Source organism: Coregonus lavaretus (genome assembly GCF_964263955.1).
Source record: "Coregonus lavaretus genome assembly, chromosome: 31".
In the NCBI taxonomy this organism is placed as follows: domain Eukaryota; kingdom Metazoa; phylum Chordata; class Actinopteri; order Salmoniformes; family Salmonidae; genus Coregonus; species Coregonus lavaretus.
The window spans coordinates 30,680,165-30,695,774 of NC_140018.1; the positions used below are offsets into that span (position 1 = coordinate 30,680,165).

Sequence of the window (15,610 nt, forward strand, 5' to 3'; positions counted from 1 at the left end):
TCTCCACCCTTCTGCCAAAATGGACACTTGCACACTTTCTCGCATGTATTTAACAATGGTGGAAACTCACTCCAGCCAATGTTTACGTAAATCATATGCTTTTAAATCCATAACCGGGAGTGTGTAAGTGCAGAAAAGGGTGGAGAATTGTGACTAAGCTGCTGTGGTTACTGGTGAGCTCAGCTCCGTGACTCTCTGGATGGGCGGCCTCTTACGTAAGCCAGGGAAGGGGTTGGTTTTGGATTTGTTTACATGTTCCCCTCAAACGAGAGAAGAGTCCGAAGTCAGAAGACAACTTGGTGAAGTGCTGCTGCACTTTTCCATTTTCAGTACAGAACCTGAAGGATAATTCTAAAATCTTGAACATGTTTTTCTGAATTCCTCAAAGCAGTCAGCAGGAATAGGTGTACTGTGTGTGTACTGGGTCTGCGATAGCTCTCATGTAGGCTATTCAGATGAAGCTTCAGTTGTATTTTGTTCCCAGGTTCTACCCTACAGCACTACAATGACAGCGTCACAGGAACACAAGTGGACGGGATGTTTGACCTTCTGAGACCTGTGAGTCACACTTAGAGAAGAAGGGAGCCCTGCTATTGGTGAGTGACCAGCTGAGCCGAAGTAGCCCTACCCTGACACAGGAAGTGACTGTGTCCTGAGTGTGTATGTTGTGTGTACTGTATAGTCAGTGTGTGCCTGCGTGCCTTGATGTGTGTGTGTGTGTGCTTGCGTGCCTGTGTGTGTTTCTAGGTCCTGTAGGATTGTGTGCGCTGCAGTGCACGTGAGAAAGAGGAAAGGGAATGGATTTGTCCAGCCTCACCTCTCAGTTCTCATAACTGACCGGTCAGCAGAATTCCCAAGCTGTGTGTGCACAGTGTGTGTGGCTGGAAGCCAATCGGACTCTGCAAGCCTTGGTCTTCAGTGAGTGTCAGAGGTGTTTTTGCATAGCCGATCAAACAAGGAGAACAGGGCTGGGCCCTACTGCCCTCTCAGATCACCGTCATTTCCATGGCTGTGGACCTCTGTCAGCCATACTGCCACGCTAAGGCTGCACCGTCTACAATAGAAACGATGAACTATTAAATTAAAACCGAGCACACAATTGGGGGATGTGGTCCAGAGGTTTTTAGCTGTTTTTAGCTGCTTTACAGCACATTACCAAGTCTACTATAAAAGTCTACAGCATTCCTCTACGGCTAAATGGGTATTTACCAGTGACCTTCTGGTGAAATAGTATTAAACCTTAAGCCATTAAATCCACTTAGTTCTACAAATTTGCCTTTTCCCTGTTTTTTGTTGGTTGCACTGGAAAGAAAACACTTTTTGTTCTCTCATTCTCTCATTTGGCATCCAACCAGCAGATCAATACTGTTAATGTACTCCTTTAAGACTTCACTGACCAACAACACTGTTCCACAGAGAAAATAAATACTGAATTGACTCAAAGACCAAAGTACTTAGGTAGACTGGTGTGTGTGTGTGTCTGTCTGTGTGTGTGTTTGTGTGTGCGTTTTTGTGTGTGTATCTGTGTGTGAGGGAATGCATCGGGTTTGCCTGTGGGATCCCTATGTTTACATGGGCTTAGCCTTTTAATTTTGTTCTTTTTTTTATTTTACCTTTATTTAACTAGGCAAGTCAGTTAAGAACAAATTCTTATTTACAATGACGGCCTACACCGGCCAAACCCGGACGACGCTGGGCCAATTGTGCGCCGCCCTGGGAGCCTTAACCACCACATCCTGCTCATTAGTGTGTGTAGTGGTACACAGCGGTACATAGCTCAGACCCAGGTGCTAAGCTATTGCTGGAGCAAACCCAGCAAAATCAGCCCGTGGCTGAATCTAGTTGGGGATCCCTGTCCTATGGAATTGGGTACAGCTGAAGAACCCTTTTAGGTTTTAATCTAGATAGCAACTTTTTTTCTAAGAGGGTAGAAATGCACACCCAGAGGGTGCTGCTGGCATTTAAGTGGTTCCTAGCAGGTTTTTGTTCCAATTGCTATTAGCACATTCACTTGACAATAGGGAAAACCGCCTGAAACTGCCTCAATCGCCAGTGACAGTCCATTCAATCCTGTTCATTTTATATTACATGGGCATCTTTTGAAAGTATAGTTGCCAACATGGCTCCTCCTTTCAAAGACACTGAACAGCCATCATCATCACTGTCACCAGCAACACTGTGGCACACCTCTCGTTCAGTGAGACTGGCATTGTGTACACAGTATCCAATGTCTGAGGGTTGCCTTTACGTCACTAAGCTCATCAGTAGTTCCTATGGAGCTTCTCAGATAGCATTAACTACAAGATCCTCCTTCTGACCTACAAAGCCCTTCACCACCTTGCCCCCGCTTACCTTTCCGAACGTATTTTCTGCTCACTCCGTTCCATCACAGCAGGCCACCTTGCCATTCCCAAGTCCAAGCTCCAGAGCTTCGGCGACAGGGCCTTTTCCAGGGTTGCTCCAAGGCTCTGGAACTCTCACCCTCCAGCCATCCGTGACTCTTGAGTCCATCACCATCTTTCAGTCCCTCCTAAAGCCCCACCTCTTCACCTTGGACTACCCCTAAGCCCCCCCCCCCCACACACACACTCTCTCCCACACACACTCACTCTCTCACACACACACACCCTCAACACCTGTTCACTCACTCATACACTGACACATCACACTCTTTCCCCTTCTCTAAACCCCTCCCCCTTCTCTTTGTTTCATGTTTCTGTTTCTTCTGGCTGTTAGTCTGGCCTTCTTGTTTTGATTTCCGTTTTTTGTTTAGTTTCTACAATAGTAAAGCGACTTTGGGTCTTTGAAAAGTCCCATGTAGTATTATTAGAATTTTATTGATGGATGTTTTGAAGGGCAAAGGGGCTTGATACTGGCATCTGGACAGGAGGCTGAACAGAAGAGCCCGCGCCAGGCAGCCGTCCCTGCTTTGTGTGGCCCTCTCTGGCCCCCTCTCTCTCACTTTCTTTCTCTCTCTTCTGAGACAATGGAGCTGGAAGAAAGGAGTGTGTGTGCTCAGTGGAGAGAGAGAGAAAGAGAGAAAGAGCCAAACTACCATCCATCTCTCCCCTTTCACTATGAAGGGTATGAAGAGTTAGTTATTTATCTCTAGATGGCTTTTAGGATAATTTCTCACTGTATTTCTCACTAGTCTAAAATGTTCAGCACCAAACTGTAACATCAAGGCAAAACCTATGTTCTAAACACAGGATCTACTTACAGTATAGGACATACAGATGCAATATAAAGAGGTGCGCGTCACAAAGGGTTGGAGACTGTCATCAATCGGTGTACCAACTAACCTAACCCAAACCTGGGTCAAAATGCGCCATAGAAAGTCACCGCATAGAACTGGCCAAACACCTATGTGCCCTGGTTAAAATGAGTGCACTAAATAGGGAATAGGGTGATATTTGGGATGCAACCTGTGTCCTCAACTCACCCCCCATTATATTTGCTAACAACAGAATGCTCAGCTGCAGTGATGGATCAATGGGGTCCAACTCTAATTGACAGCTAACTTCGTTAACCATTTTCACTGGTGTTGGAGAAATTGACAGATTGAGGCAGAGGGTGGAAATGGGCTGGAAGGTGGCTAAAGAGTTTGTTTAATTTGATTTGGTACCAGGTCGAATATAGTCTGGTTAGCAGACAAGGGGTCAACATTGTTTGGTGAACAGAGGATGAATAAGAGAAGCAGTGCATACTAGTAAACCATGGGCTCTATTTTAACAAACCTAACGCAATGGTCAATCTATGCGCTGGCGGTAGCACTATAGGTCCTGGGGTGTGTCCGAAATAGTTTTGCTATTTTCACAACCGGAATTATGAGCACAATAGCTGTCAGTGGCGCGAAAGGGCTGGGTTTTGATGAATAAACAAGTTGTAGGTGTGATGAGGGCTTGGCCACTCACTGGCCAATCAACGTGTTCCATGGCTTAATACTGCATGCAGTTGTCTCAAGTTCTGTAGGTTATTGCCGGTTTTTGTGTTGTCATCGACTCCAATTCTTCTGGGGGCACAGAATATTCTCCTCCTGGTCCATTGTGGATTATACTACAGGACAGTTTATTAAATATCATAGGTTACATCAACGAGTAATAGCAACAGTAAAAAAATTATAAAGAAAGGTCAACATTGTAATTGGTGTCAATGAGCCTAGCCTACATGTCTTTACACATTGCACTTCTCATCAAATAAAAATACTAGGCTCCTGTCAATTGTATTGTATGTGTGAGGCACGTTCTCACTAAACAAGATATATCCTAGGCCTACCTTTTGATACTGCATTATAGGACTGAATAATTTAAATAAGTTGGGAGGAGCGCATCTTTGGTAACTGGATGAGAGGCACTCTTTGGAGATGTGGATGCATACTTGACCAAGCAAAATGAAGTATGCAGGTAGGCATATGTGTGTATGTTTTTGGATGTGCAGTATATTTTCAGTTCAAGGCACTGACGAATAGACCATTTAAACACTTTTTATGGATAGGCTACTTTTCCAGGCCAGGATAATACACAATGCATTGCTGTTGAACCAGCCTTCGATATAGTAGCTTAGGCCTAGGGTAGCCTATGGAGGGCTTGGTTTCTAATCATATGAAATGGAAAACAAGGAATCTGTTTTTGAAAACAACAACAATATTTCGAAGTAGGGTGGGGTCAGAAGCGCGATATCATAAATTGCTTCTCTCGTTCCATGGCACTGTGTGCACATGTAGGCCTAAACGTCTTTATGCATAACATTCGTACGTCTATACAAAATACTAGGCTCCTGTCAATTGTATCATTGCAGATTCTCAAAAAATCCACTGTTGATATGGCATTATAGGAGGAGTGAATCGTTTGGAGGAGCTGGGAGCGTGTCTTTGGTAATCAGATGAGGGGTGTTCTTTGAAAATGGGGATGGATAGTCTACTTCAACAAGTGAAATGCAGTTATGTGAATTGTGAATAATAAAAAAGCATGAGGGAAAAAAACTCAACTACTTCAAAGCACTCTCAGTAGACCATTTAAAACCCCTTTATTCATAGGCTACTTGGCTAATGACCAGGATAAAAAGACAATGCAATGCTGATAAACCAGCCTTGATTAAGGGGAGGGTAGACTATGCTTGTTTTTTTTATAAAATTAAACTAAATGGGGGGGGAAACAATACTTAATATGAGATTCAAAAGGCACATCATTCCTTCCATGGGCACTGTGCGTCATGGCTGGATAGGCTGCGCTTCCGCTCTCAAATTCCATGCTATTATTGACTGCGTTACCGGTGGGCCTTAAAACTTCCCATTAGCGCTGCATGAAATTGTCAATTTTGCATTTAAACTCAGCAAAAAAAGAAACATCCCTTTTTCAGGACCCTGTCTTTCAAAGATAATTAGTAAAAATCAAAATAACTTCACAGATCTTCATTGTAAAAGGTTTAAACCTGTTTCCCATGCTTGTTCAATGAACCATAAACAATTAATGATCATGTACCTGTGGAACGGTCGTTAAGACACTAACAGCTTACAGTTGGTAGGCAATTAAGGTCACAGTTATGAAAACTTAGAACACTAAAGAGGCCTTTCTACTGACTCTGAAAAACACCAAAAGAAAGATGCCCAGGGTCCCTGCTCATCTGTGTGAACGTGCCTTAGGCATGCTGCAAGAAGGCTTGAGGACTGCAGATGTGGCCATGGCAATACATTGCAATGTCCGTACTGTGAGACGCCTAAGACAGCTCTACAGGGAGACAGGACGGACAGCTGATTGTCCTCGCAGTGGCAGACCACGTGTAACAACACCTGCACAGGATCGGTACATCCAAACATCACACCTGCGGGACAGGTACAGGATGGCAACAACAACTGCCCAAATTACACCAGGAACGCACAATCCCTCCTTCAGTGCTCAGACTGTCCGCACTAGGCTGAGAGAGGCTGGACTGAGGGCTTGTAGGCCTGTTGTAAGGCAGGTCCTCACCAAACATCACCGGCAACAACGTCGCCTATGGGCACAAACCCACCGTTGCTGGACCAGACAGGACTGGCAAAAAGTGCTCTTCACTGACGAGTCGCGGTTTTGTCTCACCAGGGGTGATGGTTGGATTCGCATTTATCGTCCAAGGAATGAGCGTTACACCGAGGCCTGTACTCTGGAGCGGGATCGATTTGGAGGTGGAGGGTCCGTCATGGTCTGGGGCGGTGTGTCACAGCATCATCGGACTGAGCTTGTTGTCATTGCAGGCAATCTCAATGCTGTGCGCTACAGGGAAGACATCCTCCTCCCTCATGTGGTACCCTTCCTGCAGGCTCATCCTGACATGCCCCTCCAGCATGACAATGCCACCAGCCATACTGCTCGTTCTGTGCGTGATTTCCTGCAAGACAGGAATGTCAGTGTTCTGCCATGGCCAGCGAAGAGCCCGGATCTCAATCCCATTGAGCACGTCTGGGACCTGTTGGATCGGAAGGTGAGGGCTAGGGCCATTCCCCCAGAAATGTCCGGGAACTTGCAGGTGCCTTGGTGGGGTAACATCTCACAGCAAGAACTGGCAAACTGGTGCAGTCCATGAGGAGGAGATGCACTGCAGTACTTAATGCAGCTGGTGGCCACACCAGATACTGACTGTTACTTTTGATTTTGACCCCTCCTTTGTTCAAGGACACATTATTCAATTTATGTTAGTCACATGTCTGTGGAACTGGTTCAGTTTATGTCTCAGTTGTTGAATCTTGTTATGTTCATACAAATATTTACACATATTAAGTTTGCTGAAAATAAACGCAGTTGACAATGAGAGGACTTTTCTTTTTTTGCTGAGTTTATTATCCAGTCAGGTTACCTCATTCAGAATGCTGCATACAGTGGGGAAAAACAGTATTTAGTCAGCCACCAATTGTGCAAGTTCTCCCACTTAAAAAGATGAGAGAGGCCTGTAATTTTCATCATAGGTACACGTCAACTATGACAGACAAAATGAGATTTTTTTTCTCCAGAAAATCACATTGTAGGATTTTTAATGAATTTATTTACAAATTATGGTGGAAAATAAGTATTTGGTCAATAACAAAAGTTTCTCAATACTTTGTTATATACCCTTTGTTGGCAATGACACAGGTCAAACATTTTCTGTAAGTCTTCACAAGGTTTTCACACACTGTTGCTGGTATTTTGGCCCATTCCTCCATGCAGATCTCCTCTAGAGCAGTGATGTTTTGGGGCTGTCGCTGGGCAACACAGATTTTCAACTCCCTCCAAAGATTTTCTATGGGGTTGAGATCTGGAGACTGGCTAGGCCACTCCAAGACCTTGAAATGCTTCTTACGAAGCCACTCCTTCGTTGCCCGGGCGGTGTGTTTGGGATCATTGTCATGCTGAAAGACCCAGCCACGTTTCATCTTCAATGCCCTTGCTGATGGAGGGAGGTTTTCACTCAAAATCTCACGATACATGGCCCCATTCATTATTTCCTTTACACGGATCAGTCGTCCTGGTCCCTTTGCAGAAAAACAGCCCCAAAGCATGATGTTTCCACCCCCATGCTTCACAGTAGGTATGGTGTTCTTTGGATGCAACTCAGCATTCTTTGTCCTCCAAACACGACGAGTTGAGTTTTTACCAAAAAGTTCTCCCAATCCTCTTCTGGATCATCCAAATGCACTCTAGCAAACTTCAGACGGGCCTGGACATGTACTGGCTTAACATTTTACATTTACATTTTAGTCATTTAGCAGACGCTCTTATCCAGAGCGACTTACAGTTAGTGAATACAAATATATATATTTTTTATACTGGCCCCCGTGGGAATCGAACCCACAACCCTGGCGTTGCAAACGCCATGCTCTATCAACTGAGCTACATCCCTGCCGGCCATTCCCTCCCCTACCCTGGACGACGCTGGGCCAATTGTGCGCCGCCCATGAGTCTCCAGGTCGCGGCCGGCTGCGACAGAGCCTGGATTCGAACCAGGATCTCTAAGCAGGGGGACACGTCTGGCACTGCAGGATTTGAGTCCCTGGCGGCGTAGTGTATTACTGATGGTAGGCTTTGTTACTTTGGTCCCAGCTCTCTGCAGGTAATTCACTAGGTCCCCCCGTGTGGTTCTGGGATTTTTGCTCACCATTCTTGTGATCATTTTGACCCCACGGGGTGAGATCTTGCGTGGAGCCCCAAATCGAGGGAGATTATCAGTGGTCTTGTATATCTTCCATTTCCTAATAATTGCTCCCACAGTTGATTTCTTCAAACCAAGCTGCCTACCTATTGCAGATTCAGTCTTCCCAGCCTGGTGCAGGTCTACAATTTTGTTTCTGGGTCCTTTGACAGCTCTTTGGTCTTGGCCATAGTGGAGTTTGGAGTGTGACTGTTTGAGGTTGTGGACAGGTGTATTTTATACTGATAACAAGTTCAAACAGGTGCCATTAATAAAGGTAACGAGTGGAGGACAGAGGAGCCTCTTAAAGAAGAAGTTTCAGGTCTGTGAGAGCCAGAAATCTTGCTTGTTTGTAGGTGACCAAATACTTATTTTCCACCATAATTTGCAAATAAATTCATTAAAAATCCTACAATGTGATTTTCTGGAAAAATATTTCTCAATTTGTCTGTCATAGTTGACGTGTACCTATGATGAAAATTACAGGCCTCTCTCATCTTTTTAAGTGGGAGAACTTGCACAATTGGTGGCTGACTAAATACTTTTTTCCCCCACTCTATATAAGAAGGGTCCCAAATCACACCCTATTCCCTATATAGTGCACTACTTTTGACCAGGGCCCAGAGGGAGAATTGGGTGCCATTTTGGACACCGCCATTATCCCTCTGCCCTGAATGATCTGATGCAGTCCAGGGGCCCCACCCATCTGCCCATGCTGGGAGCACAAGAGGCCTTCTCAGACACAGCTGGGCTGGGGAGGAAGCAGGCCCTCTCTCCCTCCACTTCCCTCCAGGCCCTCTCTCCCTCTCCCTCCACTTCCTCTTTCTGACAGAGAGCAGTTCCCTGGATGCTGGGTCCCTGGTTCCAGGCGCCCAACCTCCCTCCCTGCCTGCCTGTTTGACTCTTATCGAAGCTACTTTGTGCTTTCCCATGGGAAATGGAGCGGTCACTGCTCTCTGCCCTCTGTCCCCAAATAACCGACCCACAACCCAGGCTGCGTCGCAAATGGCAACCTATTCCCTACATAGTGCAGAACTTTTGACAAGGGAACATAGGGCTCTGGTCAAAAGAAGTGCACTATATAGGGAATAAGGTGTCATTTGGGACACAACCCCAGTCTACCCTCTTCGCATAGCCCCAACTCAAAGTCTACCCTCTCCCAATGTAACCTAGCCACAGCATCTCCCACCCCCAGCTACCAGCCTGGGAGGTGAGCTAAGGCTGAGCCAACCCACCTCACTCAGAGTGACAGCCGGGAGAGTTGAGTATAGTGGTTTCAGATTGGGTTGGATTGTTGTCTGGTTCCCATGGCTGGTTTCCTGTGGCTGTGTAAGAGGATACGATGGAGGTGAGAGTTATATCTGCTTGCCCACACACTGCTGCCAGATATGACTTCATTTGAGTGAGAACAATGCACTGCAGCAACACTAAATATGCGTCCAAATGGCACCCTATTCCCTAAGGGCCCTGGTCAAAAGTAGTGCACTACATAGGGAATAGGGTGCCATTTGGGACGGAACGTAAAAGTGTTTGTAAAACTGTTGTTGGCTATTTCATTAGTATGATGCTATTCGATACTTCTCTTAGAGAGCTCTGTTGATACACATGCTGTCTGCCCACCCTGACAGCTAGGCAATTGTTTGGAAATGAATAAATGTACTGGCTGGCAGAGCGCGAGGGGGAAATCATTTCCTGGATTGTCTGGTGTTTTTTGTCCTGTGTAGTCAGTCAGTCACCCTCTGGCTTGGGAGAGATACAGCAGGATAATATAATTTACAATTAGTTTCTTTGTCTGAATAGAGAAGCTTAAAATAACAGACTAATATGTGTGAGAGGAGAGATGGACTTTAGGTATGTCCTCTTCCTGTCTGTGCCCTTTCATCTAAACCAGGGGTCCAATCCTGCCCATGGGTGGTTGGAGTGGGGGGAAAAAAAGGGGGGGGGGGGGGGGGGGGGGTTGTACAGAAGATAGCCTTATTTGGTAAAAGACCAAGTCCATATTATTGCAAGAACAGCTCAAATAAGCAAAGAGAAACGACCATCCATCATTACATTAAGACATGAAGGTCAGTCAATACGGAAAATATCAAGAACTTTGAAAGTTTCCTCAAGTGCAGTTGCAAAAACCATCAATCGCTATGATGAAACTGGCTCTCATGAGGACCGCCACAGGAATGGAAGACCCAGAGTTACCTCTGCTGCAAAGGATAACTTGTTTTTAACTAGGACAGAAGAATTCATAACTGATTTTTTCCGACATAACATAGGTACAGCAACTCCCCTTATTGTATCGGACACCTTTAAATGTGCCTTTAGAGGCCATGCAATTCAGTACTCATCTCAAAAACAAAAGCAATTTAAGTCAAGAGTCCATAGTAACAAAGGTAATAGAAGGTCTAACAGAACAGATAGATAGCAATAAAAACTGTAACATAGAGGCTCAGAATATATTAGAGGAAAAACAAAAAAAAATGGAGAAACTTATTCAAGAAAGATCAAGTGTAATATATTATAAAATAAAAAATTAAGCAAACTGGATGGAATATGGGGAAAAATGCACCAAATTCTTCTTTTTTAATCTTCAGCATAGGAATGCTACCAAAAAGAATTCACTGAAACTGGTTACAAATGACGGAGTCACCCATGATTCACCAAATTATATTTTGAAGGAGGAAACAAAGTACTTTAAGCATATGTTTTCGTTTCAGTCGCCTCCATCTCCTCTAACTGAAGCTAATTGTATAGATTTGTTTTCTATTGATAATGCAAAATTAACAGCCATACAGAAAGACTCATGTGAAGGTGAAATTACAGAGGAGGAACTTCTGGATGTAATTAAAGACTTTAAGTCCGGGAAAACTCCAGGGTTGGATGGCATACCAGTCGAGGTATACCAAACCTTTTTTGATATACTCAGAGGACCGTTATTAGCATGTTTTAACCACTCCTATGTAAATGGTAGATTATCAGACACTCAAGAAGAAGGTCTGATTTCATTATTACTGAAACAGGATACAAGTGGAAAATACAAAGATCCAGTCCGTTAAAAAAATTGGAGGCCCCTTACACTTCAGTGTTGTGATGCAAAGATTCTAGCAAAATGTATAGCTCATAGAATTAAAAAGGTATTGTCGGACATTATTCATTCTAATCAGACAGGTTTTTTACATGGAAGATACATTGAAAGATAATATAAGGCAAGTACTGGAAACAATAGAACACTAATAAAAAATGTGGGAAACCAGGACTGCTATTCATAGCAGACTTCGAAAAGACATTTGATAAAGTACGACTAGGGTTTATATATAAATGCCTGGAGCATTTCAATTTTGGAGAATGTCTAATAAAATGGGTTTAAATCATGTACAGTAACCCTAGGTGTAAAATAGTAAATAATGGCTATTTCTCAGAAAGTTTTAAACTGTCAAGAGGAGTGAAACAAGGTTGTCCACTATCGGCATATCTATTTATTATGGCCATCGAGATGTTAGCTATTAAAATCAGATCCAACAATAATATCAAAGGTTTAGAAATCCAGGGCTTAAAAACAAAGGTGTCATTGTACGCTGATGATTCATGTTTTCTTTTAAATCCACAACTTGAATCCCTCCACAGCCTCATAGAGGATCTAGATACATGTTCTAACCTCTCTGGATTACAACCAAATTATGATAAATGTACTATATTACGTATTGGATCACTAAATAATAAATCATTTACATTACCATGTAGTTTACCAATAAAATGGTCTGATGGTGATGTGGATATACTCGAAATACATATCCCAAATGAAATAAATGATCTCACTCCAATACATTTTAATAGAAAGTTAGCAAAAATAGATAAGATCTTGCTACCATGGAAAGGTAAATACCTGTCAATTTGTGGGAAAATCACCTTGATTAACTCTTTAGTATTATCCCAATTTACCTATTTGCTTATGGTCTTGCCTACACCTAGCGAACAGTTTTTAAAATTATATGAGAAAAATATATTCCATTTTATTTGGAACAGCAAGCCAGACAAAATTAAACGGGCCTATTTATATAATGAATATGAATTCGGAGGACAGAAATTATTAAATATTAAAGCATTAGACCTATCACTAAAAGCTTCAGTCATACAAAAGTTATACTTAAATCCGAACTGGTTCTCTAGCAAATTAGTAAGATTGTCTCACCCAATGTTCAAGACTGGCCTTTTTCCCTTTATTCAGATTACAACCTCACACTTTCAGTTATTTGAAAAGGAAATAATCTCCCAAATATCACTATTTCTAAAACAAGCCATAGAAAGTTGGTTGTAATTTCAATTTAATCCTCCAGAAACGACAGAACAAATAATGCAACAAATATTGTGGTTAAACTCAAATATAGTAATTGAAAAAAAAACATTTTTTTTACACAATGTTTAAAAAAGGTATAATCTTCGTAAATGATATCATCGGTAGGACTGGTGGAGTTATGTCGCACATGCAGCTAACAAAAACATATGGAAATGTCTGCTCTACCCAAAATTACAACCAAATAATTGCAGCATTACCGCAAAAATGGAAGAGGAAAGTGGAAGGGGGAAAATGTAAGGAACTTGTCTGTCGGCCTTGCATTAAAGAACATAATTGGTTAAAGAAAACTGTGATAAATAACAAAGTATTCCAGTTTCATTTAAGGACCAAAGGATTGACAGCCATCCCATATACAGTGGGGAGAACAAGTATTTGATACACTGCTGATTTTGCAGGTTTTCCTACTTACAAAGTATGTAGAGGTCTGTATTTTTTATCATAGGTACACTTCAACTGTGAGAGACGGAATCTAAAACAAAAATCCAGAAAATCACATTGTATGATTTTTAAGTAATTAATTTGTATTTTATTGCATGACATAAGTATTTGATCACCTACCAACCAGTAAGAATTCCGGCTCTCACAGACCTGTTAGTTTTTCTTTAAGAAGCCCTCCTGTTCTCCACTCATTACCTGTATTAACTGCACCTGTTTGAACTCTTTACCTGTATAAAATACACCTGTCCACACACTCAATCAAACAGACTCCAACCTCTCCACAATCGCCAAGACCAGAGAGCTGTGTAAGGACATCAGGGATAAAATTGTAGACCTGCACAAGGCTGGGATGGGCGCAATTATTAGAAAATGAAAGAAGTTCAAGATGACGGTCAATCACCCTCGGTCTGGGGCTCCATGCAAGATCTCACCTCGTGGGGCATCAATGATCATGAGGAAGGTGAGGGATCAGCCCAGAACTACATGGCAGGACCTGGTCAATGACCTGAAGAGAGCTGGGACCACAGTCTCAAAGAAAACCATTAGTAACACACTACGCCATCATGGATTAAAATCCTGCAGCGCACGCAAGGTCCCCCTGCTCAAGCCAGCGCATGTCCAGGCCCATCTGAAGTTTGCCAATGACCATCTGGATGATCCAGAGGAGGAATGGGAGAAGGTCATGTGGTCTGATGAGGCAAAAATAGAGCTTTTTGGTCTAAACTCCACTCGCCGTGTTTGAAGGAAGAAGAAGGATGAGTACAACCCCAAGAACACCATCCCAACCGTGAAGCATGGAGGTGGAAACATCATTCTTTGGGGATGCTTTTCTGCAAAGGGGACAGGACGACTGCACCGTATTGAGGGGAGGATGGATGGGGCCATGTATCGCGAGATCTTGGCCAACAACCTCCTTCCCTCAGTAAGAGCATTGAAGATGGGTCGTGGCTGGGTCTTCCAGCATGACAACGACCCGAAACACACAGCCAGGGCAACTAAGGAGTGGCTCCGTAAGATGCATCTCAAGGATCCTGGAGTGGCCTAGCCAGTCTCCAGACCTGAACCCAATAGAAAATATTTGGAGGGAGCTGAAAGTCCGTATTGCCCAGCGACAGCCCCGAAACCTGAAGGATCTGGAGAAGGTCTGTATAGAGGAGTGGGCCAAAATCCCTGCTGCAGTGTGTGCAAACCTGGTCAAGACCTACAGGAAACGTATGATCTCTGTAATTGCAAACAAAGGTTTCTGTACCAAATATTAAGTTCTGCTTTTCTGATGTATCAAATACTTATGTCATGTAATAAAATGCAAATGAATTACTTAAAAATCATACAATGTGATTTTCTGGATTTTTTTTGATTCCGTCTCTCACAGTTGAAGTGTACCTATGATAAAAATTACAGACCTCTACATGCTTTGTAAGTAGGAAAACCTGCAAAATCGGCAGTGTATCAAATATTTGTTCTCCCCACTGTAGATTGCAAAATATTTGGGAAGAGATTTTTGATGTACCGATCCCATGGCATAGTGTTTATGAACTGATACGCAAAACGACGCCGGATTCAAAACTTATAATTAAATTATTATATAAAATTCTTGCTACCAATAAAATGTTATTTATATGGGGGATACAATCTTCCCAGCTCTGCAGATTTTGCTGCGAAGAGACAGAATCATTAGATCATTTGTTTTGGTACTGTCCATTTGTAGCTTGTTTCAACAGTACAGTTGAAAAATATATGGCAAATAGAAATCCAATATGGATGGTGTTAAGAGATAGATGGGTGGTGTTGAATGGAGTTGAAGGATGGGACTAATAACAACTAACAACAACTAATAACAACAAGATAACTAATAATGTAAGCATACTGTGTCCATAATAAGTATATAGGTTATAGGTTGAGAGCTTTTGTGAAAGAGCACAGTTAGAAAGATATGGCATATAGAAGCAAACCGGATGGACATCATGAAAATGATCGGAGAGGTTGAGGGTAGAGGAAGTTCAGGAGTAAAAATAAACAAAATAGAATTATTGTAAAATTGACTGTGTCCATAAAATGTATATAGTATGTATAAGCTGGAAGTAGAGGCCTAAGCATTGTTGTTCACTAGTTTACTCCAATTAGGGAAGGGGTGGTGGGGTTGGAAAGTAATAAAGGGAAATATATTTTTAAAAAGGAAATGTATATGTATGTGTGTGTGTGTGTATATATATATATATATATATATATTTGCGAGAAAGAAAAACATATGAGGGATTGGAAATTATGCAGACAATTACATTGATGGAAGTTACAATCTATCTGCAATATTAAAGCTGATCTACCCCCCCCCCCAAAAAAAGGATACGTTTATTAAAGTTATCAGCCTCAGAAATTGCAGCCCAAATAAATGCTTCACAGAGTTCAAGTAACAGACACATCTCAACATCATCTGTTCAGAGGGGACTGTGTGAATCAGGCCTTCATGGTCGAATTGGTGCAAAGAAACCACTACTAAAGGACACCAATAAGAAGAAGAAACCTGCTTGGGCCAAGAAACACGAACAATGGACATTAGACCGGTGGAAATGTGTCCTTTGGTCTGGAGTCCAAATTGGAGATTTTTGGTTCCAACCGCCATGTCTTTGTGAGACGCGGTGTGGGTGAACGGATGATCTCCACATGTGTAGTTCCCACCGTAAAGCATGG

At 42.8% G+C, this 15,610-nt stretch overlaps 1 protein-coding gene across 1 annotated transcript in view; it reads left to right on the forward strand.

Annotated features, from left to right (window-relative positions):
• The window catches only part of LOC311106948 (rho guanine nucleotide exchange factor TIAM2-like), a 63,643-nt gene that overhangs the window by 13,991 nt on the left and 34,042 nt on the right, over positions 1 to 15,610 (forward strand). Inside the window, exon 2 of the mRNA XM_084149354.1 lies at positions 485 to 596. The gene's annotated coding sequence lies outside the window, so the exon portion shown is untranslated. The remainder of the gene's footprint in view (positions 1 to 484; positions 597 to 15,610) is intronic.